The sequence below is a fragment of the Agelaius phoeniceus genome, chromosome 11, assembly GCF_051311805.1.
Source record: "Agelaius phoeniceus isolate bAgePho1 chromosome 11, bAgePho1.hap1, whole genome shotgun sequence".
NCBI lineage: Eukaryota > Metazoa > Chordata > Aves > Passeriformes > Icteridae > Agelaius > Agelaius phoeniceus.
Window position 1 is genome coordinate 20,571,650 of NC_135275.1, and position 25,597 is coordinate 20,597,246.

The window sequence follows — 25,597 nt, forward strand, 5'->3', positions numbered from 1 at the left end:
AATCTGGCCCAATAGACTTGATTTACAAAAATGTGTTCATGGCTGCCTTCTTTTACTGGTGCAGTGAATCACAGGAATTGTCAGCCAGCATCATGAGGGGGGCCCAGACAGCTGTGATTAGTATTGCAAGGCTCTCTTCATATTCTTCATATTCCAGTAATAAATAAACAGTTGTTTGAGCAACTTGTAGCATTGAGCTTGGAGTAATTATGAGCCACCTTATTCTATGTGTCCCACAGAGTAGAAATATGTTTTTATTAATTTCATTTTCCTGGTGGGAAAAGTTGAAATACGGGCCAAGAATGTCTACTAAACTAGACTTCTTAATTTTATTCCTGTACAATTAATATCTCCTACTGTTGTTAAAAAGAAAATAATCATATTATTTAAGGAACAGAAAAATGCTTGTGCTGACTCTTCTCAGCACACTGCATCTTTGCTGGTTGTGTTCAAAATGCACATGGGTAAAATTACATCGTGGATGTCTATTTCTTTATTAAAGTGTTTCTTTTTTCTCTTGCTGTTCTCAACCCATATTAATTTAATGTACTTGGTGTTAGTCAGACATCACTGTAAATGCTCCCCTTAGCACATTTGCATTGCTGTGGCATCCATAAGCTGTAAGGACCTTGACCTTTTGCTGGCAAAGTTTATCCACTTCACCCTGTGCTATTTTCCAAGCTGGTTAAAGCATCTTTTTATTGCTTGTCAGAAGCTCCTCCTTGAAAACCCTTCAGCTGTTAACATGCACAAGGGCAGCTCATGCCTCACTGGCGGGGCTGATGGGGACAATGGATGGGGACAGCACCCAGCCCTGGGTGCTGGGATTGGGGTCCTTTCCTCCCTTTGCCACCCACAGGTCCCTGAAATAGGATCAGCCTTGCTGGAGTGCCCTGAGAGCAGGGTCAAGGCAGGTTTGATGTGAGAGCAGCGCTGGGGGAGCAGCCAGAGCAGTGCCAGAGCTCCATCCAGGCCAGCATTCCCCTCCTTTGATGCCATTCTCCTTTCTCAAGTCCTCCAGGACAAATCTGTGAATTACCTTCCTCTGTTCTGCAGGGATCTGCAGCAGGCACAGCTCAAGTGATATTTAAATATTTATTTGTCATTTCCAGAGCATTATCTGAGCCTGACTGGCAGGTTTTGCCTTTGTCATTTGTGTGTGTGTGGAGGAGCAATGCATGGGTGGAATGTGAAGGTCACATTGCAGCAGGGACTGCTCGTCCCTCTTTGTTTGCTGCTCCTGTGCCAGCTGGAGGTGCAGGAGCCTGGGGAGCTGCTGGTGCCATCTGTGGCATGGCCAGGGGCAGGGGGTGATGCCAGCCCTGCTCCTGCTCAGATGGGGAGCAGGGATCTCTGACGGCCCCAGAATTCTGGAGGGAGCCCCTGAGCAGGCTCTGAGCTGCAGTGGGTGCACTTGAGCACAGAAATCAGCTCTGCCCCTGCTCTTTGTCATGGGAAATATTTCCAGTGGTTTTGGAATTCCAGAGAATTCTTATTGTTTAAACTCAGCCTGAAACCACCTCTGTGCCCTGCCTGCTGCCTCTCTGTGCCACCCTGCCAGGCAGGAGTGACCAGCTGAGTGCAGGAATTGTCACCTGCGTTCCCTCACAGCTTTCAGCTCCTCCGACCTTTGGGGAACTGAAAGACAGAGTGAGTGTCCTTGTGGAACATCAGGACAATAAAATGCTACTGCAGGAACCCAGACATGCAGACACTTTGCCCATACCCACAGAGGAAAAGATCAGATTTTAATTTTTAAAAATCCCGACAGATTTCCCATCCCAGGGCACCTCACTCGGATTCAGGCCACAGGGTTTCTAGGACAGTCAGAAATCCCAGTTAGGAAGGGTGCAGGTTTTTCCCTTGTACTCAAGGCATGAAAACCCAACAACAGGCTGAGTTTTCAGTGCAGACTGGAGACAGGTTTCCTCATTAAGACAGACCTGGTTTCAGTTATTCCTCAGTGAAAGAAACCCATGGTTGATTTTTAAACTTGGGGAACTTGCTGCAGCCAGAGAGCCCAGCTAGGGAGGCCAGAGCTGGCTGTGCCTGGTTGTTCCCCAGGAGGAATGATGGTCCTTCCCTTTTTCCCTTTTTCCCTTTTTCCCTTTTTCCCTTTTTCCCTTTTTCCCTTTTTCCCTTTTTCCCTTTTTCCCTTTTTCCCTTTTTCCCTTTTTCCCCTTTCCCATTTCCTTTTCCCCTTTTCCCCTTTTCCCCTTTCCCTTTTCCCCTTTTTCCTTTTCCCCTTTTCCCCTTTTCCTTTTCCCCTTTTCCCCTTTTCCCCTTTCCCTTTTCCCCTTTTGCCCTTTCCCCTTTCCCCCTTTCCCCCTTTCCCCCTTTCCCCCTTTTCCCTTTTCCCCTTTCCCTTTTCCCCTTTCCCTTTTCCCCTTTCCCTTTTCCCCTTTCCCTTTTCCCCTTTTCCCTTTTCCCCTTTCCCTTTTCCCCTTTCCCTTTTCCCCTTTCCCTTTTCCCCTTTCCCTTTTCCCCTTTCCCTTTTCCCCTTTTTCCTTTTTCCCTTTTCCCCTTTCCCCCTTTCTCTTTTCCCCTTTCCCTTCCCAGGTGGGAACACCTGGAACAGAGTCCTCTGAGTCACAATTTTTCCTGCATGTTGTAGACAAGTCTTGGGCAAAATACTGGATAATCTTCCCTGGGGAATTGCAGAATCCCTGCAGGAATATTGGACTGGAGGTGCAGGAGGATTCATGGAGTTCTTTAGGGAAGGCAGGGGAAGGTGTCCCTGCCCATGGAAGGAGGGTCACAATGAGATGATTTTTAGGTCTGTTTCAACCATTCTGTGATTCCATGGTTCTCTGACAGCCCCAGAAGCCTGGTTTTGGGGAGCAGTGAACTCTTACTGCTTAAACTCAGCCTGAAACCACAAGAACTGCTATCAATTGGCTGGCTCTAGTAAACCCAGTGCTATAAATCAGCTGATTGATACTTGTATCAATCTTGTATTTTTTCTCCCAAGTTTTCTTACACTTTTCACTGGAACTTTTTTTGATATAAACCCTTCAATCTGACAGCTTTTTTTTGCCTGTCCTCTGTCCATACAGTCCCCTAATAACTTCAGCCCCACAGATTCTCTCCAGGAAATGCCATTAAGATTTTCTTTTAGCAAAAGTGAGCAGCCCTTCAGAAATCCTTTATCAGGCCTGGTTTTTCCTGTTGTGCTTTTCCTCTTGCCTTTTTCTTTTTCTTTTTTTTTCCCATGGATGGCTGTAATTTAAAGCTTACAAGATCGATAAGTCCAAGCTGCACACCATAAATGGGAGAAGCAGACAAACAACTGGTAAAGATAGGAGACAGCTGATGAAAATGAATTCAGCTATAAAGCATTTGAGTTACTGTTCTCTGCTGTGATTTCTGAGAGAGATTAAAAAACAGGAGGAGGGGGAGATACAAATCATCATTTCCTCCTCCCTCAGAATCTCAGGTTGAAATAGTGCTGAATTTCTTCTTTTTCCTCCTGTGTCTCTAAACAAACAGGAGATTTTTTAAATTTTTTTTTTATTTGGAGGAGAGCTTTTAACCCAATTGCAGGAGAATTGGCTTAATCCAGAGCGAACAGAGGGCAGTGTCATGGCAGGAATTCTGGGCCTGATGTAGGAACAGCATCTTGAACTCCCTGAATCCAGCCCTGTGACAAACTGAAACCCTGAAAATGGCCTCTCTTCTGCCCTGCTTGGTGGCAGAGGGATTTTTCCACTCTGCTCTGCAGCCCTGGTGATTCTGCACGGGGCTGGGTTGGGGTTTGCTCTCTTTTCCAGCCCAGGCATGTCCTGCAAAGCTTGGCCAGGCTGGCAGAGCTCGGCTGGGCTGTGCCCAGCTGGCACGGGCTGTGCCTGGGGAGATTTGCATTTGGCATCACAAATTGCAGTCACATTGCTCTGGAGGTGCAGGCTCTCTGAAAGGCCGAGTGCAGTGCCAGCAGCAGAGCAAACACTGCTGAGCTGAAGCCTCAATAGAAGTCAAGAAGGATTAAGGTGCAGCTGAAAGTAGAACTGCGGTGCCTAAATCACCACGGAGCTTTAGAAAATGTTTTCTGTTCACACCAAAACCGTAATTTATCGACAGAGGGGTCAAACTGTAAAATATATGGGCTAGTGGGTTGTGTTTCAGTGAAACTGCAAACTTCTGTTGATGGGGAGATTCTTACAAATGTTCCCTGTGTGCCCATGGCCACAGAAACTCCCTGAAAGGCTGAAGATGTGTGTGTGGCAATAAGCACTGACATTTTATGTGTTTACATCTGTCTGTGCTGATGTTGGCTCTGCTTACCCCAAAAGATCAGGGGCACTTTGCAATATGAATTTGAAACACTCTGGGAAAGGAAGTCCAGGTGCACGTGGGCACTTTGGGAGAGGGACTGGACCTGTCCATGGGGAAATAAATAAATCTGTCTGCACCTGGTGAGATGAGAGCAGATAGAGAGATTATCAAGTAGTGACAAGAAATAAAATAGGTTAGCTGAATTCCTCTTTATCACTTCCTCTCCCTCAAGACTCTCTGAATATCTTGTCATTCAAACGGAGAGGCTGGAAAGAAAATCACCTTTAAAGGTGACCCACAGAGGTAAAAACAGACCAAAATGGTGTTTGTGTGCTCCTTTCCCTCCTGGGTGACACAGGAATTGGTCTGGTCTTGCACTGTGTGAGTTGTAACACTTGGGAGAGCAGGAAAAGTGGGATTAGAGCTCCAAAGTCTGTTCCAGGGTTTTGCTGCTCCCTGTGGAGCATCCTGTGACCCAGCTCAAGGTGGGAATATCGAGGTCAATGGCAGAGGTGTGTACTGTCCTTGTGGTAAAATACAGAAATGCAGCTCTTGGTCAATGTGTTTAAAACAGGTGGAAAGTATTGAAAAAAACCTCAAACAAACAGTTAAGAGATCTGTTTCTTCTTGGATGCACTTTTCTCCCATGAGCTGTTTTTATTTCTTTTCCTTTAAAGGAAAGTAACTATTGAAAATCACTTTGAAACGTGTTTCATGTTAGGAGAGCAATAATGTAAGTGGTGATTGATAAGATTTATTGTTTCTGGGTTCGTGTTATCTCGTGATTCTGAGAAAAGCTGAATCTTATCTGTTTGGTGCTGTATAAACACCTAACAGACTTCAGAGAGCTTGTAATGTGAGCAGACAAGAAAGGCAAAGGCAGAGAGGGGAAATGTGCAGTAAAATACCTTGTTCCAAGGCCACAAACCAGGTTTAGAATAAAAATCAAATCTTCTCACTTCAGCCCATTTTTTTCCTCTGTTCCATGGGGTATGTTGCTTCTGTTATTTAAATATGGAAAAACCTCTCCTTTTCCAGGTAAATGAAGGGCAAGCAGAATGAGATCAGACAGAAACTCAGCATACAGGGAAAAAAAAATAAAGCAGAGGAATTGTGCTGATAAAGGTGCTGGTTTTAGATAAATTGAACATATGACAACATATGACATTACACAATTCATAACTCTTTCTTTATTTCTAGATGCAGTAAAGTGTGGAGAAGGATTCAGATGTAAAACTACAGCCTGACCATGCACTGATGAGGAAACAGCCCCATGTTCTGGTTAGAAATGCATCTTTTTCTTTTTAATGAAATGTTTTAGATGTCGATTTGATTTGCCTCTCTGTCTGAATGATCACAGTTAAAGTCATTGTGCCCATTCTGGACCTGTTTGATACCATTTCTGTCTGGAAAAAGCTCTTTATAAAAACACAAACATGCATGTGTGTGCAGGTAGGTAGGTTCTGGAATGCTTCCCTGTGATTTGAATTCCCTGGAGGGTGTGGACATGCTTTCAGAGCCTGACAGCTCCGAGGTCAGATGGAGCTTGTTTGTCTTCCCTTTCTGCAGCTCGAGCAAACATTCATTTGTTATTGTGTGTGGAGCTGAGCCGTAAGCCAGGCTTTATCCTGTTGTAGCAACTAATTGGTGAGGAAATTGGGATTTTTACATTTAAAAAACCCCCTCAGCTCTGGAGAAAAAGGTGCTGTGATCATTCCACCCTGATTATTTCAAGGTCAGTGTCCCATTCTGCTCTCCAGCAGCTGCTGGTGGCCACCAGGGCAGGGAGGGGCTGGATGGATTTCCTTGGATTTCCTAAAAGTGGAAGAGAAATAGCGGAAGAGCGGGGACTTCATGGTGGCACTGCCAGCAACTGTTCACAGGGAAAAAAGCCTTTGGAGCCCTGGAGTTATTTATGGCTTGGACTTCTCCAGGACAGTTTGTTTCCACGGGCTTTTAGTGCGCATGGGCCCTTCCTGTAGGGAGATGTGCCTGGAGGAAATAACCACACTGGCAAGGGGGTTCTGTCTAGTTATTTAACTGTTCTTAAATCCTATTCAGAAAAAGAAAAAAAAACAAAAAAAACAAAAACCAAACCCTCCTGTAATTCTGTTTTCTTTCTGTTTGTGGCTGCTGAAAAGGGAGTCTTGGCTACCAATGTGTGCATTTCCCATGGACTTTTACTAACAAGAACTTCAAGGTGAAAGCTTTGCCTATAATGGGAATTATTTACACCATAACTTCCTTTTGAGCTGCTGTTTTTTAGGATTTTGTGTTCTGATCGCTGACCTTGACTACTGCAGAGAGCAGGTTTCTTAGGTATCTGCTGCTGAATTTCATTTTGTGAACTTTTGTGGGCTGTAAAAATCAGAATGATAAAGCTATTGACAAAATGTAGTTTGTCTGAATAGTGTTTAAAATGTTTTAGGATTTTTTTTAAATTCTTTTTTTATACCCACTGATAAATGGATTTTTTTCATTACAACCAGCAATCGTTCCAAGTAGAATATAACTTACTAATTTCTGATTAACCCCAGCTAATCAGGCAGGCAATGAGATCCAGCTGCTGTGTAAGTCCAGATCTCCATAAAATCTAGTTATATTTTCATTTAGCTCATTGTGGAAGCAGCTCTGACCTGAAAAGCTGACTTCCTTGTGTGCTTGTGAGCTGGCTGATAAACTTTCCCTCTTTCAAGCCCATCCAGCTGGAAAGGCCCCCATGAAAAGCTGGCTGGTTTTTGGGTATGAATGAAAAAGAAGAAAGATTTACTCTGTTTTTCTTAGTGGACAATCTCTGTTGTTTCTTCTTGCACACCTCCAAAACCTTCTACCTTTTATCCCCCAAATCTTCTCCTGAAGGATTTTTCCTGTTTTTCTTATTTCCAAAACCTTCTCCTACCTTTTATCCCCCAAACCTTCTCCTGAAGGATTTATTCTGTTTTTCTTAGTGGACAATCTTTGTTTCTTCTTGCACGCCTCCAGAAGCTTCTACTTTTTATGCCCCAAACCTTCTCCTGAAGGATTTATTCTGTTTTTCTTGGGGGATAACCTTCGCTTTTCTTCTTGCACATCTCCAAAACCTTCTCCTACCTTTTATCCCCCAAACCTTCTCTCTGATTGATTTATTCTGTTTTCTTGAGGGCCAATCTGTGTTGTTTCCTCTTGCACACCTCCAGAACCTTCTGCCACCTTTTATCCCCAAACCTCCTCTCTGGGAGGGTGTCCCACGGGCTGAGCCGTTCCATTTCCAGAGAGGAACTCTGGAAATGCAGGCACAGCATTCCAGGTGCAGCTTCCTGCATGGAATCACAGAATCATTGAGGCTGGAAAGGACCTTTAGGGCCATCAAATCCGACTGAGTGCTGCAGCACTGCCGAGGCCACCGCTCACCCATGTCCCCATGTCCCCAAGTGCCACATCCACGTGGGTTTTGGATACCAAGGGTCTCCCAAAGTGCTGCAGCCTTTAGAGCTGGAGCCTGGCTGTGCCTGCAGTGTGGGTGTTTGGAATTGGAGTGTTTTTTCCCTTTGCATCCCAACTCCAAGCACCATTTCTGTGTTTTTGTGCCGTTTCCTCTCTGTCTGAACCCGTTTCCCAGGGCAGGGATCAGCCCTGTGACCTCCTTGCCCTGAATGACCAGAGAATGAACCCCGAGCCATTCAGATGGGGCTCCAGACTGGATTAATCTGTGCTGCCCCACAAATAACTGCATTTACTCACACAGGGGCTTTTTATTTAAATGCATTTCTCCTCTTTGTCAGAGAGAGGAACTGTAATTAAGATTTCATTGTGTGATGAACTCCCTATATTTAGAGTGTTATTGGTGAATATTTTCCTTTCTGAAACCTTTCAAAATCTGAATCTGAAACCTTTTAAGAGATATTTGGCAGTGGGAAAGTTGGTAATCGTTCATTTTCATTTAAAATTCAGGGCATGATAGTGAAGCTGTGTTTATGAGGAGGGTACATGGTCCTGTCATTTTCTACTTGCTTAAAAGCTGCATAAGTGGTTGAGGAAGCTCCCATCCTGAGGAGAAGAAAGGGCTCATTAAAAAGATTAGCTCATAGAGAACAAATTAAACTTCAGTGCCCTGCATAAAGATTATAATAACTGTAATAATAAATGAATTAATAATGCATTAAAGGAGAATTCCTCCAGTCAGCCTGTCACACACTTATCCTTGAAAATTGACTTCGGCGAGGTGTGTCACATGAGCTAATGGCCTTAACTGATGGATTTGGGACTTTTCCACACTCCAGAATCCACTCAAACCCATATTTCTGAATTTTTGACAGTTAGTTTGCTGGATAGGCTTGCAGTAAGTTGGGCCATGTGGTGCTGTAGCTGGGGAGGAAGCTCTGCTTTTAACCTCAGGTCATCAGAATTGGGAAATCCTGAGCTCTTGGAAGGGGAAAAATTGGCAACCCAGGGCTGGGGACTGCACATCTGCACCAGAGGTGAATATCTTGGGCTGATGTGGGATACAGAATTTAGATGGAACTAACAGAGAGCAGGTTTAGATCAAATATTAGGAATGGATTCTTCTCTGTGAGGGTGGGCAGGGCCTGGCACAGGTGCCCAGAGCAGCTGTGGCTGCCCCTGGATCCCTGGCAGTGCCCAGGGCCAGGCTGGACAGGGTTTGTAACACCCTGACAGAGTGGAAGGTGTTCCTGCCATGGCAGGGGTGGGATGAGTTGGGCTTTGATGTTCTTCCAGCCCAAACCAATCTGGGATTCCATCTGGGGAGCTTCCATAAATCTGAAGGGTTTGTTCCCACTCCCATAAATACGAGATCATCAGGATTTAGGAATCAGTTACCAAATTCAGCGCTGAAATAAGAGGCATCCAGAGGGGTTTAGTTGAGGAATTGTGGGTGCTGAGGCATCTCCAGACAGCAGAGAAGTGAAAGTTTGGGGATTTCTGCAGTCTCCCTTGAGTAAGGGCTGAGTTCCTAATGGTTATTACACCAGGGAGAAATTGAATTAAGGGAATTGATTATCCAGACATAGTAAGGTTGTAAAATGCATCTTTAGGCACCTGGGTACCTTTAAAATTAATCCATTATTCACTCCTGAAACCCAAACCTGCTCCTCTAAGCCCAGGCACTGCTGAGGATGGAGTGAGCCATGAGGTGGTTAATTTTTAGAATCTTGAAACAATTGAGGCTGGAAGGGACCTGGGGAGGTTCAGAAGGGAATCTGTGGGGTTACAGAGATCACAGGGAACACTTGCCCTGTTCCTACAGAATCATGGAATGGTCTGGGTTTGAAGGGACCTCAAAGATCATCTCATTGACATTTTCCACCAGCCCAGGTTGCTCAGTTTATAATGATTGTGTCACACTGGTGGTGCTCTGTGTCCTCAGTTACACTGCAAACAGGTTTTGTAGGGGTTGATTTAACACTGAGCTTTGCCTGTGAAAGACATGAAAGCAAATTCCTTCTGGGATGCTTTTTATTTTTAATTTGAAAATAATTGAAAATGCATCTCTAGTGTTTTGTTGCTTTTATTGGAAGGGTATTTTTTAATAAAAATCTCATTCAGCATAAAAAGGACAAGATCAATGGGGTTCTTATCAGTGCTTTGCATCATGTTAATACCAGAGCCAGCAATGAGTTGTGCAGGTATTATACCAGAACAAAGGAAATTATTCCAGGGATTTTATCAGAGAATATTTAGAGTTTGCTTGTCAAGCCATGCAATATGTGCTCTGCTTTGTTTGCTGGCTGGTGCCAGAGCAGCTGAGCAGTGGCTGGAGTTTGCACAGGGATTCTTTCCTCTCCCTGCACTGCTTTGCTTTGGCACATCATTGGATCCACTCTGGGAAAATAGTGAGATATCAAATAAAATAGTGAGATATCAAATAAAATAGTGAGACATCAAATAAAATAGTGAGATATCAAATAAAACAGTGAGATATCAAATAAAATAGTGAGATATCCATTAATGCTGGAACTGTTGCAGCTCAGGGCAGAGTTGCCTCTGCACATTTGAAGTGGTCACTCGAGGTGCTGGAAGTGCAATCCCTTTTGTTAGGAAAATTAATCCACAAACACCAGAGGTTTATGTCCAAAAAGGAGACAGAGGAATCCTTTTACTTTATTTGAATAAAGGCAGAGGCCATGGGGCATTCCCCTGGGATCTCCCCAGTTTTTGGGGGATGCAGCCTCCTTTTTATCCCCATTTCCCAGCCACATTTCCCTTCTCTCTTTCCCCATTTCTGAGGTACCTGAGAGGTTCAGACTTCCCAAAACACCTGATACCAAACATCTCCCTCTAATGTGTAACCCTCCTTTAAATTTTTAATTCTTACAGAATTTAGGGATTTTTCTTCCCCATTGTTTCTTTCATCTTTCAAAGTCTAATTTCATTTATCAGCAAACCTAAAGTTTATTTGTAAAAGCAAATATCTTTTTCCATTCATCAATCAGTGGAACCCTTCCCATTGTTTCTTTTCTCTCCCAGAGCTGGATTTATCTACCAGCAGCCCCACAGCTGGTTTGGAAAGATGAATCCTCTATTCCTCTCACTTTTTTCAGCCTTCCCACAATAAAGACTGAGCAGTGAATTGTGAATTTTGGAGCAGAGCAGAGGCAGCCCAGGGCTAGCAGTGGGTGAGGAGGGAAGCACAGCTGGGCTGGATCTGCTCCTCCAGACTCCCAATTTCTGCTCTCAGGGCAGCACAAGGAGCTAAATGCTGAGGTGTTCTTAAATTTCCAGTAACGAGGCCGGGCTCATTAGCACTCTCATCAAATGGCTTTCAGTTGCTATCAGTCTGACTTGGATTTGAATTGATGACCTTGAGATAAAAGGCTTTTTATTCTATTACCCATCTCCTGAGCCATCAAGTCTTTAATATGCCGTGTAAAATCAGTTTTCAGATGGTATTTCTTTTATATAATATCATCATTTGTTACTAATGATGTCTGATTTGGGGTGCTACAAGCTATAATTGTGCACAATAGTACTTTTGTTATTCCTATTATTTCAGATTTATCTGCTGTATTGCCAGCTACTTGTAGACACGGAGAAAATAGATTGGTAATAGAGTGTAATCCAGTTTTATATAAACGAGTTAATAAAATCACATAAAAATACAGAGTTAGGTTCAGCATCAGCAAAGCTCATCTGTTACTTCAGTAAATTGAAGTACAAAATTCTGCTTTGATGCTGAAATTCTGCTTTTCTGCAAAATGCTACATGGGACCAGCAAAGGTATGGAAAATGAAGGAAAAATCAGTAAGAATATGGAATACAAACATCACAGGGAAGGAAGTTTATTGCATGCCACCCTTTTCCTCCTGAAGGCTTTTCCCTGAGGACAATATGGAGAGGATCATGTTAGAACCCCAATGTGCACAGGAGGGTCAGAAGTGTAACCAGGGAGCTTTTCCTCGTTTGGTTTTATGTCTCTGTGTTTGTTTGGAAAAGATAAAACTGGATAAAAAGGTGCCTTTAGGGAGGGATGCTTTGGGAACTCTTAGGAATGGACAACCTCTTGTCCATAGCTGATCTGGCTTGCAGGTATCCAATATGAATTTGAAAAGGAAAATATTCCAAGGCTGGTGCTGCAGCAGTTAGTTGTGCCAAATTAAATGGTTTTCTTCCAGAGAAGATAATAACATTTCTGTAAGATGTTATTTATTGGGTTTTGACACTAAAAAATAAGGGTTAGAATGCAAATCTGACACAAATTTTAAGGGGTCAGGCAGCTGAGCCCCCTGGAGCCCAGTGCACCCCAGCCTCCAGCAATGCCAAGGTCATTGTAGGAGCTCCCAGCAATGGGTCACAGCAGCTTTTTTGGAGAAAATGTATGAAAATGATTAATTGCAAAGCTCAGACAGCTTTCCATACTGTCTGTCCTCAATGTCCCTCTCAGTGGATCAAGGCAGCCACTGGTGGTGCTCCCAAAGTACAACTGATTGGAGCCTTCTTAATTAAAGCTTGTTGTGTGTTGGAATATTGCTGCCATGTCCCTCTGGCAGCCGTGTCTCTTCATGGAGTGAGCAAAGCTCCTCCTCTCCAGGCCACGTTTGCTGAGTCTCACATGGATAATTACCTCCTGTGTCCTGTGGTTAACATCTGGTAACATTCCCCCAAACACCACCTGTGTCTGGCAGCAGCCTCTCCTTGCTGACTCACGCTTGGCTTTTGTCCTTTCCAACCTTTGTTCCCACTGCCTGTCTGAAAAAAACCCCCAGATTTTAAAGCTTGCCCTTGGTTATTTCCAAAATAAGTAGGGATTATATTTTAATATAATATATTTTAATATCTTTTATATTAGATTTTAATTGAATTATATGTATTAAATCATAGATATTTTAATTATAGATATAAATCATAGATATAAATCATATATTATACAATGCATTATATATTATATAATATAAGACTATAATTAAATATTTATAAATATTTTTAAATATTATATTTAAAATACATTATTATAGAGATCCTATATAATATATATATTATATATATTATAATATATAATACATAATTAATTATAATTATAATTATTTTTTCAGAAAGACAAAAACTAGCTTTTTGTCAGAAAAATAAAAAACAATCTGAAATAATGAAGATAATTTAATTAAAATATTTGTAATTTTTTAATTATAATATATAATATATTATATATAATATATTATATATATTATATATAATATATTAATATACTATATATAATATATAATATATAATATTATATATATTTATAAAAATATAGTATATGTTATATTTTATATATATATATATATATTTTCAGCCCTTGGAAGCAGCAGCAGGAGGTTGGAGTCACTGCAGCTCCTGTTTCTCTAAGCTGCTGTCCCCTTACAGAGCCTGGCCTGACAGAGATGTGACAAATGACTTGGGGCTTTTCTTTAAATGCTGCTGAGCTAATGACATGTTCCCTCCAAACCCTTCCTGTCAGGCCACATCATAAATTGCTGCAGCAGAAGTTATTCCTGAGCAGCTCTAAGATGGATCGTTGCTCAGTTGTACCGACAGCCTGTGGATTTTAATCTGTTTATTTGGCTCTACCATCTCCTGTGGCTGCCTGGAAATAGGATTTCCATCTCTTGGAGAATTCTCACTTTGCATATTTCCTCACTACTCCATTTGAAAAAAAAAAATCAATTTTTTCTTAAGGCTTCCATGCAGAGGTTAGCATTATTTTATCTTGCCTAGAACAAAATCCTTGGTTGTGTGTGAGCATGGCAAAGCAGGGCACTGAGTTATTGCCTAATGCACCTTTTCCCCTCAGTGCAGTTGCCAAACCCCTGCTCATCACACAGGACTTTCAGGGTTTATATTTGAGTTTTTATCTTCAGGAATGGTGGTGACTTCCTGGGAAAGGGGTGGTTTTGGGGTCTCCCAACACCTCTGGGTGCTGCTGCCTTGTCCCCAGGGCTGCTGGTTGAGGATGGGTCAGAGATTGGATAATTCAGCATTTTCAGTAAAACTCTGAAAGCCCAGCCTGGAACAGAGTCAATGATAATTTCACCCTGAAGGTGCTAACAAAGGCATTTTTACTTTTAAAAGCTGTTCCTTTATCCCTGCACAGGCCTAAGGGTAAGGACAGGACAGGGGCTGGTCTGTGCCTGGTTTGGATAGAATTTATTTTCATTCGCAGGAAGGGCAAAGCCACAGGAGTTCATTCCAAGGGAATCATTTATTTCCATGTATACATTTAGGAAGAGGCAGCCCTGAGTGCTGGTGCCTCATTAAATTCAAGGACTTGGGTCCTTTATGGCTCTCCCAGATTTACCAGGCACAGCTTTGCCAAAGGCTCCTTGCCCTGGATTTGGGGGTTCCCAGAGGAATCCTGGGGGGATCCTGCACGGGCTGAGGGCACTGCAATGGGGCCAGGGAGGATTTTCCTTGGGAAGAGGCTGCTGAGGAATGTCCAGGCTGGAGCTGCCCTCAAGGGCTCTGTCACCACCCCACAACGGGGACAGGGCTGAGGGGACGCCACTAACGAGAGACTCAGGCAGGAGACAAAGGGACAGTCCCAGGAGACAAAGGGACACTGTCTGTGCTCGACATCCCTCGTTTGGGAATTAATGAACGGGACACCAGGGCTATGAAACCTCTTCCCCTGGGCAAGGAGAGCTCTCCACCCACTTCTTGCTGCTTAATGATTTCATTTTGGGTTTGAGGGGCTCTTTGTTGCCATGCAGTGGTTCTAGGCAAACTGTTTTTTAGGGAAGGGATTGGTATTTTCAAGGATGCTTCATGCCTGTGTTGGAGAAATGCTTATTTATCTTAATTCTTTCACGAAATCCTGCAGATTAATGATGCAAAAAAGGCTTTTTGATCATCTGTTGAGCTGCTGTGCCCCCACAGGGTGGTTGTTTTCATTAAGCAACTCGGGTTTGCAGTTCTACAATGCAGATTTATGTTAAAAAGTTAATAATAACCCTAGAGCACAAAATAACAGGGAAAGCAACTCTTTCTCCAGGTAATTAAAAATGGATCCTTTCTGACAAAACAAGATATTCTGTAACCTGTGAACCTGAAAGGCTCTCTTGGTTTGCTGCTGCCTGCCATCCCCAGTCCCTATCCAGGGCAGGGCTGGAGCCTGCTCTGCCCTCCCCAGCAGGAAGGAGATACTCCTGGGTTAATGAAAAAATAAAAATTGTAAAGTGCTGTAAAGTACCGTAAAAGTACCATAAAAGGTCGTGCCGTAAAGCGCGACTGTCGTAAAAGGTGCCGTAAAGCGCGACTGTCGTAAAAGGTGCCGTAAAGCGCGACTGTCGTAAAAGGGGCCGTAAAGCGCGACTGTCGTAAAAGGGGCCGTAAAGCAAAACTGTCGTAAAAGGTGCCGTAAAGCGCGACTGTCGTAAAAGGGGCCGTAAAGCGCGGCTGTCGTAAAAGGTGCCGTAAAGCAAGACTGTCGTAAAAGGTGCCGTAAAGCGCGACTGTCGTAAAAGCGGCCGTAAAGCAAGACTGTCGTAAAAAAGGTGCCGTAAAACAAAACTGTCGTAAAAGCGGCCGTAAAGCAAGACTGTCGTAAAAAAGGTGCAGTAAAGCAAAACTGTCGTAAAAGGTGCCGTAAAGCGCGGCTGTCGTAAAAGCGGCCGTAAAGCAAGACTGTCGTAAAAGGTGCCGTAAAGCGCGACTGTCGTAAAAGCGGCCGTTAAGCGCGGCTGTCGTAAAAGCGGCCGTAAAGCGCGACTGTCGTAAAAGCGGCCGTAAAGCGCGACTGTCGTAAAAGCGGCCGTAAAGCGGGACTGTCGCAAAAGGTGCCGTAAAGCGCGACTGCCGTAAAAGTGCCGTGAAGGCGACTGTCGTAAAAGCGGCCATAAAGCGCGACTGTCATAAAGTTAAAGTACCACAACAGGAGTTAAAAAACCCTTATAAAATGGAATTTAATGAATTTCCCAAATGCTGACCGTTCAGCTGTGTTTACCAGAGACTTTTGGGACACAGGTTTCTATAGCACTTTAATAACATCTCCTGCCGGGCCATGGCTGCCGCGGAGCTGGTGCCAGCTTGCAGGGCGCTGCTTGAGCTGTTTGTTGCAAGGGGGATGCCGGCAGCAGCCGCCCAGCCGAGCTCTGCTCCGCCTGTGAGCCCGCCCCTTGCCGCCGCGAGTCTCCAACGGGACACGCCCCCCCCCCCCCTCCCCGTGGGACCGCACAGCTCCGGTACCGGCAGCCCTGCTCGCCCCTGCCGCCCCGCCCGCGGCCCTCGCGGTCCCGCCACCTGTCCCCAGCCACTCCCACCATCCCCGCCTTTGCCATGCCGTCGGTCCCCGCCGTCCCGGCTACCGCGGACCCCGCCCCTCAGTTCCGCCTCTACGGGCCCGCCCACCAGCGTCACCGTGGCCCCAGCCCCCCGCTTCCCCGCCGCTGCCAGTGCGGCCGCTCCTGCCGCCCCCCACGTCCCCCTCGCCCCCTTTGCCGATATAGCGGGGCCGGCGGCGGCTCAAGTCCCGTCGCTGCTGCGTCTTTGCAGTTCCCTGCGGCTCCCGGATCTGCGGTGCCGAGCACGCCTGGCGCGGCCGCGCCGCCCCCAGCGCCCCCTGTGCGCGCTGCCGCGGGAGCCCGCCCCCCCCCCCCCCCCCCCCCCCCCCCCCGCACACCCCGAGCTGCCCACGGGCCCCGCCGCGGGACAAACCCCCACGGCTACCCCTGTCCCTGCTGGCGTTTCAGCGCAATCCCCCGGTCCCGGCACAGCCCCGCTTGCGCTGGGACCGGGGCGCCCCAGCCCGCCCAGCCCGCCCGTGCCGGCGCCGCGGCGCCTGCACCGGTGTCTGCAGCCTGTGCCGTGCCTGCTGCCGCTCCAGCCCAGCTCCGGTCAGCGCCGCCCCTGCCCGCCGGGCCAGCAGCCGCCCCAGCCCCCAGCCCCCAGCCCACCGCCCGCCATGCCGTCACCCCCCGCAGCAGCGTCCCGCCGCCTCCACGCCGCTCCTCCCGCCTCCCGCCACCCCGGGATCATCTCCCGCTGACGAGGGGCCGCTCCGCCGCCGCCCGTGGGGCCCGAGCCGCGCCTTCTCCACCGCGCCCCCCCCCCCCCCCGCAACCACGGGCGTCCCGGCGATCCCCTCCATGACCGCAGCCGCGGCTCCGTTCCCCTTTCCGCAGCCGACTCATGCAACCCCCACGCCGCTTCCGGGATCAGCCGCACGCATGCGCAGTTCTATCTCCACGACCCCCCCCTCAGTGCTTTGGCCGCAGCCTTGGTGCCGCCGGTCCCGGTTCCGAGCGCTGCCTGCCGCTGTCCGGCCGCAGCCGCATCCCTGTGCCCTGGCACGCCGCTCCCGCCGCCGCCGCGTCTGTACACGGCACCACGGCAAGCGAAAACCGCAGCGCCCTGCATGTATCCTTCCCTCTGCCGGGCACCGAGAGATCCAGCACAAGGAAGAAATATAAAAAGAGTTGTAACATATAAAATGAAAGATCTTAATTTCTTCTAATACATTACCCTACCAGCTAGGGTTTAACATTGTTTTCTAATTTTTGGACCGGTACCTGGGTTATTATATGCATATATATTTTTTTCTTCTTTGATTTCTTTTGCTTTTTCTAGAATGACTTTTCTGTGGTCATCAATTTTCAACAATCTGATATATTAAACGTTCCACAAACACCCCCTTCGTTGGCCAATAAATTGTCTAAAGCCAACCTATTCTGATACCCTACAGTTTTTGTTTGGCTTAGCTGACTTGATATTAACTCTAATGCCGGGCAGTTCCATTTGCTATCATTTCTATAGCTGCTTGGAGTCTTGTAATACAACTCAATAGATAATTTGGGGTCAATACAGAGTTAAATTGCTGTGCTGGTTTTACCTTTTCATTTATTATTTGTATTTTTACCAAATCTTGAACCGAATCTTCAAATCCACCTCTTTCCTTTTGGACATTCAATTCCAAATCTATTACCACTTTTTCCTAAGTTTCTTGTAATCCAATAATTTACTCTGTTTGCCTACAGGTTCTTAATTTGGATGGATTATAACAGTGGCTGTTGACATAGGGCTGTCGTAAAAGCGGCCGTAAAGCGCGGCTGTCATAAAAGGTGCCGTAAAGCGCGACTGTGAACCTGAAAGGCTCTCTTGGTTTGCTGCTGTCTGCCATCCCCAGTCCCTATCCAGGGCAGGGCTGGAGCCTGCTCTGCCCTCCCCAGCAGGCAGGAGATACTCCTGGGTTACTCACAGCCCTGGGCTGCCAGCAAATGCCCTGGGATTTGCCACTCACAGCTGCTCTCAAACACAATTTGCAAAATGTCTTTTTTCCCTCAGTGGAAGCACTGGCTGGAGTTTCTTTCTTTTGCAGCTCCCCTGCTTGCCAGTGGTGGAGGGGTTTGGAGAGCTGGGACAAGTGTCAGGAGCTTCATTTCCTCAACAAGCTGTCCCAGAAAAGAGCATTTCTTTTTTTTCCCCTTTGCCAGGAAAAAAAAACCACAAAACCACCACAATTCTCATGAATCCAGTCCATTTCAACATGATAACCTTTATCCCCCCAGCCAAGATGTGCAGGTTTTGCCAAACCCCTGCTCATCACACAGGATTTTCATCTCTGAAGGGTTTCTATTGGAGTTTTTCATCTCTGAAGGGTTTATATTGGAGTTTTTCATCTTCAAAAATTACTTCCTGGGACAGGGGTGTTTTTGGGATCTCCCAACACCTCTGGGTGCTGCTGCCCTGTCCCCAGGGCTGCTGGGTGAGGATGGGTCAGTCCCTGGGGCAGAGATTGGATAATTCAGCATTTTCAGTAAAACTCTGAAAGCCCAGCCTGGAACTGAGTAATTGATAATTTCACCCTGAAGATGCCAACAGAGGCATTTTTATTTTTAAAACCAGCATTTTTGGGAAGGATTTGCTTTACTGAATTTTTCTGTATTTAACCTTGCCAAGGCACTGGTGGAACACCAAGACAGCCACATTCAGAAAGCACTGGCAAAACCTTCTGCTTGTTCCTTGCTTTGCAATGAAGAGCAATTCTTGCTGCCCCTCCTTAAAGGATTTCTTAGCCAGGGGGGGCTGCAGCATGCACATTTGACAGGTTTTTGTGGAGCTCCCATCACGAAGCCTTTGGACTCCCTGAGCGTTGCTGGCATTGGCCAGCCCTGAATTACTGGAATTATTAAGGATCAGTGAGAGGAGTTTGCCTGGTGTTAGGATTAACCTGAGCTTGGGTTTCTCGTGGCTCTGGTTCTGCTCACAGTCATTGTCCCACTTGCAGAAAGGTGAGCTGGGGTTTGGGGCTGTGTCCGAGGGAGGTCAGATCCTCCTCTGGATCCCACAGCAGGCAGGAACCAAGGTCTGGATGCTGCTGATGGAGGATGATTGTGCCACGAGGCAGCAAGGGAGTGTGTGCCACTGTTCTGGGGAGAAATACCTCAGGAAAGGATCAGTGTGTTCAAGGAATTGGGTTTTTTTCTGTGTGTGAGGAAGGGATTTGCAAAACAAGTGATTGTTTTGCTGTAGAATGGTAGAAGCGCCAAGAACAGAGATTTTCAATATTAAAATATCTAATTAATCTCACTGATTCTTCACCTTGCTGTGAGTTAAGTGTCCTTTGCAGATCCCAGATGTGTATTTATATGCAGAAAGAATAAATCTGGTGTTCCACATGCTCAGGTGGGAACTCTGACATCACAGCACAGCCCTGATCCCTAGGGACCAAGCTGCTGCTGACCCCTGAGCTCCTTTAGGAATCTTATTTTGGTGTTAATCCCTCCAGAATTCCATCATACCTCATTTCATTGAGAAGTCTAACATAAGGCATTAGCTTAATTAGTGATTAGGGGTTGTTAATTTGTGACTATTTCTGTGGAGGAGGCTGCAGTTCCCTGCTGAGTTGTCCAAATTATTGACCTGGATGCACTGGACATTATTTACTTGTTTTACAGCAAGATATGGCAGCAAATCTCTTTCATTCCTCTTCCCTTGGGTTTGGATGAATCATCAGATTTCTCTGACTCAGTTGGGTTGGGTTTTTCTTTTTGTCTCCAAGTCTGCCACTTTCACCCATCTGCAATCCATTGAAAAGATGGATAAAAGAACTTGCAGGCTTTTATCTCACCAGGAAGTTGCAGAGAAGCAGCAGCTTGGTGATGTAGCACAGGCAGGTGCACACACTGACTTCTGCTAGAAAATTCATAATAATCAAAACCCAATTTACTGTTTGGAAATGTCATTGATAAAAAAAGGTGCTATAAATTGGTGTCTTCTGGTGAATTCTGGTGAATTCTGGTGAATCCTGAGATCCCCCTGGAAAGAACGTGGTTTTCTCTGTAATTTGAAGGTTTGGGGTGGAAAAATGAAGATGTAGAAATATTTCGTGATGATCTAAGAGAAATTGTGTGAGAGACCTTCATAGCCTAGGATGGACTTGATAGAAGTGATCTTACTTGAGTGTTAATTATTTACACACTAATTACTCAGAGTTTGATGTTACTTTCAGTAATTTGGCTGCATAAAATTTATTGGTAAGCTGATCTTAACAGGACCTCCCAGAAAATGAAGGCAGGTGTAGGGGAAGGATGCTGGTAATTGCAAAAAAAACCACCAAAACAAACAAACAAACAAAAATATTTGGAATAGTTTCAGATAACTCTGAGAGTCAGAGACAGAAATGAGCAGAGTTAAGGAATTCATTTGAAGAAAGATTTAAAATATCATTGCTCTGCTGTAACAGAAGATAGAATTTATGCATTTCTTGGCCAAGTTCAGCTGACTCTCTTTAAAAGAGGAATTAATTGAGATAGGGCAGAAGGACAAACTCAGATATTTTAGGATCACCCTTTGCAAGTGCCACATACAGGAAAATCTAGTGCTGAACACTTTTCCCCTATAAAAGTGGCTCTGGTGCCATCTGATCCATATTCCCAGCTCCAGGATGTATCACCCTGCAAATTGCAAAACTCGGGATTAAGAAATGTGCCTTGAAAATGTGCCAGCCCAGCTCCTTAAAAGGCTCCCAGAAAGAAATGAGTCACTGCTTAAATGGCCACTGAGTGCATCTGCAGAGCAGTTCAGATCCAATTCCCTGGAACTGCCAGGATCCCTTGGGGAAGCTGCTCAGGAAATCTTGGAGGAAAGGAGGTGGCATCAACCCAGGAGGAGCATGAGGGGACAGGAGAGGTCCCAAAGCCACCCAGAGCAGTGAGGAGGAGGAGCACAGAGGCTGCCCCAGGAAGGTTTGGAATTTCTGGGCTGGTTTGGGGGTCCCAGGGCTGATTGGTGGCTGGTGGCCCCAGAAAGGGGCAGGTGTGAGATGTTGTCTGGTTCAGGGTGTGCAGGGCAGGCTCTGGGGGCTGTGGTGGTGTCACAGCACTTTGGGGAGATGTTTGTGATGTGTCCCCACAAGACTGAGTTGATGTTTTTTGTTTTTGTCTGTCTCCCCACCTTCCCTTGGTCTCTTTGCAGTTGTGCAACTCAGAGCCTTGGTTATTGCACATCTCGGTGTAAGGTCAGGATTTTTGTCTGCAAAAGCAGGATTTCTGAATTCCTGGCTTAGCCCAGATGTTTTGTGGGTTTTGCTGTTGCTGTTATGATGTTTTTTTTCCTTTGCTTTTCTTCTATCTCCTAACAAACCCTGCTTTCTCAATCTCTCAGCTGTGCCTGGTGTCCCCTCAGAGCTGACGGGCAGAGCTGAGACATCTGAGTGTTTTCTCAAGAGCTTGGTACTTTCTGTTTCTTAAAACACATCTAAAACAACCTTTACTGGAACCATTCCTTTTACCTCTTCTGTCTTCTGGCTCACAGAGGAATGAGGTTTTTAGCCACATGTTTGCTGACCAGATGCAGCAGGTTTCCTTTGCTTTGAGTGTGTTTCTGATGATTTGAGCTTTGAAAAACTCAGATTCAGGTGCTTTGTGGAGACCTTGCAGAAAACTCTGACTTCCTCTGCTGAAAATCAGATTCTCTCCAGCTCTGTTTGGATTTTTCAGAGTGTCCCATCACATTTGGAAGGTTGGACATTCCCAGCTGGCACGAGGGGGTGCATCCCAGGGCTGTGCAGAGTCCCAGCTAATGAGCTTCAGATTTGGCTGCTCTGGGATGTGCCAGGTTTTGCTTGGCAGCTTTTTTTTTTTTTTTCTTTTCTTTTTGGCTCCTTCTGAGGGAAAGCAGCTTCTTTCTGTCTTTGTAATAAATGGGGACAGCTGCACATCGAGGCTGTGCCCTTCCAGATTCTGAAGATTTACCCAAACTCTGCTGGAGTTTCCTGCAATTCCTCCTGGAGGTGAGAGTCAAACTCTGCTGGGGTCTCTTGCTGACTTTGATGTTACTTTAGTGGTGATTCTGCCTTTGGCTCTGTATGGACAGAAAGCAAATTTCAATTATTTTTTCAGACAGAGATCCTTGTGGGGATAAAAGTGTCTGATTTTCAGCAGGAAAAAGCCAGTGATAGGACAAGGGGAAATGCTTCAGGCTGAAAGAGAAGAGGGTTAATGGGATTTTGGGAGGGAATTGTTCCCTGTGAGGGTGGGCAGCCCTGGCACAGGTGCCCAGAGCAGCTGGGGCTGCCCCTGGATCCCTGGCAGTGCCCAAGGCCAGGCTGGACATTGGGGCTGGAGCCCCTGGGACAGTGGGAGGTGTCCCTGCCATGGCAGGGGGGGCACTGGAGGGGCTTTAAGGTCCCTTGCACCCCAAACCATTCCAGGATTCTGTGTCACATTTAATAGGACTCTGTCCCAGCTTTTTGTCATGAAAGCTCAGACTAAAGGAACATAAATAAGATATATATTTTTAAAATATTTTCTATATCCTTTTATATATCTTGTTGATTTTTGTTTCTTTTCTGTTTCTTCTCCAGTGTTATTTTTTCCTCTTTTTTCCTTTTTTTTTGTTTCCCTTTCTTTTTTCCCCCTTTTTGCTGCAAAGTCACAGATTTCCCTAATCTGTGAGGTACACACCAGAATTTTCAATCAATTCACTTTTCTCCTTTGACAACTGCATTTTTTGCCTCTCTAAGTTGTGTTCTTCCTCCTCCCTCCTTTGCTCCACCAGAACTTCCCAGCCCATCCAGAGCATCTCTGCTTTATAATTACTTTACATTTCTGTATGGCTTCTCTTTAGGCAGGGGAATTGCATAAGTTAATGTGAATAATTCTAATTATTTTGGATCTGTCAGTGCACGACTGATGATGAATAATGCAGATACTGCTCTGCTGCTGGGTGCAGTTGTTGGGGATTTTTGCCTTTTTCTCCTCATCACCTGCCTTGAAGTATTGTGACATTGGGTGACACAGATAAACTGGGTTCTGTAATTAAGGTTTATTTTAATGAGCCTGGAAAGTGCTCAGTTTTGCATGTTCTCATGGTTTAAATGTGGTTTAATCAGTCCTCCAGTTTTCCTTTCTGCTCAGTCCTCTGCTGACATTTCTCTAAAGGAATAATAGGATAAATATTCTCCACAGGAATATCAGGAGGATAAAGCTCCAGAATGCCCCACATTGGCATGTTTAGGTTTTCATATTAATGACAATCATTTTGTGCATTAGATCAATGAATTTTTCCCATCTATCTGTGGAGGGCCTGGCAAATACCACTGAGGAGGGAATTTTAGTGCCTATGGATTTGGCTTTTCTAATAGAATTCACCTCATTTTCCATGAACATTGGGGTGATTGGGATTTTTTCCACTCCTGCTTCTATAAAAGAATCTTCAATTCTCCTTGTGTAGGCTTTTTCAGCTGCAAAAATATGAAATTTGATGAAAGCAGTGACTGAAACCATGGGTTCCTCAACGCTCACTGCACACTGCCCAGAATCCATGGAATAAGCACAGGGAAAGCTCTGCTTAGGTGGGATCTTATTTTCCCCCAGGGTTTGCCAGCAGAGCTGCTGCTTGCTGGGCTAAAGAAAAGTCATTTCTGAGTGATGGGTGAGGAATTTGTGAATATTCAGCTTCTCTGTCTGAGCTGACACCGAGCTCTGAGAGCCCTGTCCATAACTGTCCAAACTGATACTTTCAGACTGGATTTCATCCCCTTCAGGCACCAAAACTGAAGAATTTAACAGCTTTTTTTTTTTTTTTTCCTCCCATCCCTTCCCTCTTTTTTTCCCCCCTGTGGCTGTTTAATATTAAAATTGACCCTCCCAGGAGCAGCATTTTGGGTGGGCTGAGGCTGCCCAGATCTGCCCTGGCAGGGTGCAAAGCTCAGCCTCACACCCAGAGCTGATCCCTGCAGAAGGAGGCTGTGGGAATCCAGCTCTTTCCCAGGAGGGAAGGTTGGAAGGATGCTCCTGCAGCTCCAGAAAGGGGATTTTATTCTGTCTTGGAGCTGGAAATAAATCTGAATGTGTCTCTGGTTTAGCCAGCTTTCTCAGAGTGTTTGGGAAGTAGGAGTGGTGCATTTCCAGCTGTAATTTTATTTATTCCTCACTAGCAGGTGAAAAGGCTGTTTTCAGCTAGGAAAAAAAAAGGTTGTTTGTTGATCATTCCTATAGGAGAATCCTTTGAAATTTAGCAACTCAACTGCCCAAAGTCACAATTCCCACTCAGGGATGATGTGTGCTGCAGTAAAAGCCACCTTGGTGTTCCCAGAACATAATGAACTCAAAATGTATTTATTGGCTGTATGGCTTGAATTCAAAGATCTTTAAATGGGAAAGAAAGAAAGAAAGAAATGGCCAATTTTCCCAGCAGAAACATTTATAGTGGGAAGAAATAGTTTGAAAAATTTGATTTTTTAGCCTGAGGCCAAACAGAGCAATCACATATAGGATGAATCAGATGGATTCCATGTACAGAATGCTGGGAAATCTGCTTTGAAGCATTAATCAACACTTTCATGTTATGATTTTTAGCTTTGTAATTACAATCATGCAGTATTTACCAAGTGTGAATACTTCCATTGCAGGGATTTGTTATCAAATTGGATGTGGGACTTAATTTAGATTAAATTCAGGAACTCTGTGTCTGGAAATCAGTCAGTACTTTGTGACTTGCAGGCAAAAAGTGCAGAGGAAGAACGTGAGAAGGAGGAGAGGAAATAAACACCCCAATTGCAGAGACAACAATACACTGATTTTTGTCTTTTAATTAACAAGAAGGGTTCAGGTATGAGAATAGAAAGAAATCAGCTTGAGGTAAATTCATTGCAAATCAGAGGTGCACTGCAGATACCAAAAGATTAAATACTCCTGTGGAAGCTGGGTTTAGGAACTGATTATTGTGAGGCTGAGCCTAAGTAATAAGCATGAAATATTAATTAGGCTCCTGGTATCTCATGAAATAAAGGTGCTTTAGCATTAAGAAATGAAATTTAACCGGATTTAGAAGAAATATTTCAAATTATTTTGTGCAATAGGCTAACGTAAATATTGACTCCCTGCTCCATTAATACAAATAAATTAAATTATTGGGGATTAGTGGCCAGTTTCAACTGGAGAGAACCCAAAGCAGGAAGATTTAACCTTTTCCCTTCTCATCCCTGACCCTTGGGATAAGCAGCAGCTGGGGAGCACTGCTGCTCTCCAGGGAAGCCTTTGGTCAAATTAGTCCCTAATCTTTGGTAATTTGCACTCCAGAGGCTCCTGTGGCTCAGTGCTCTGGTCAGGAATGGGATCAGGAGTGGGATGTGCAAAGCAGCTCTGCTCTGCTTGGGCCTGGATGTCATGAATGAAGGAGTTCCAGCAGGGAAGGTGAAACCTGGACTGGTAAAAGTGTTCTCTGAAAGTCAGGTGTGTGCCCAGGCTTGGGTATGCACACACTGCAGCATCCTGCAGGGAGGGAGGGAGGGAGGGAGGGATGGATGGGAGATGGATGGATGGATGGATGGATGGATAGATGGGTGGGAGATGGATGGATGGATGATGGATGGATGGATGGATGGATGATGGATGGATGGATGGATGCATGGATG

General features: G+C 45.3%; 1 protein-coding gene across 8 annotated transcripts in view; it reads left to right on the top strand.

The window, feature by feature from the left end:
* CHL1 (cell adhesion molecule L1 like) overlaps positions 1 to 25,597 on the top strand; it is a 130,823-nt gene that overhangs the window by 26,990 nt on the left and 78,236 nt on the right. For 5 of the 8 annotated variants that reach the window (XM_077184615.1, XM_077184614.1, XM_077184620.1 and 2 more), the window contains exon 2: positions 5,473 to 5,553. The exons of 1 other annotated variant lie outside the window; for it this stretch is intronic. The gene's annotated coding sequence lies outside the window, so the exon portion shown is untranslated. Of the gene's footprint in view, positions 1 to 5,472; positions 5,554 to 20,749; positions 20,925 to 21,949; positions 21,971 to 25,597 lie in introns of those variants that run through there. 2 more of the 8 variants (XM_077184616.1, XM_077184618.1) reach the window with 2 other exon arrangements.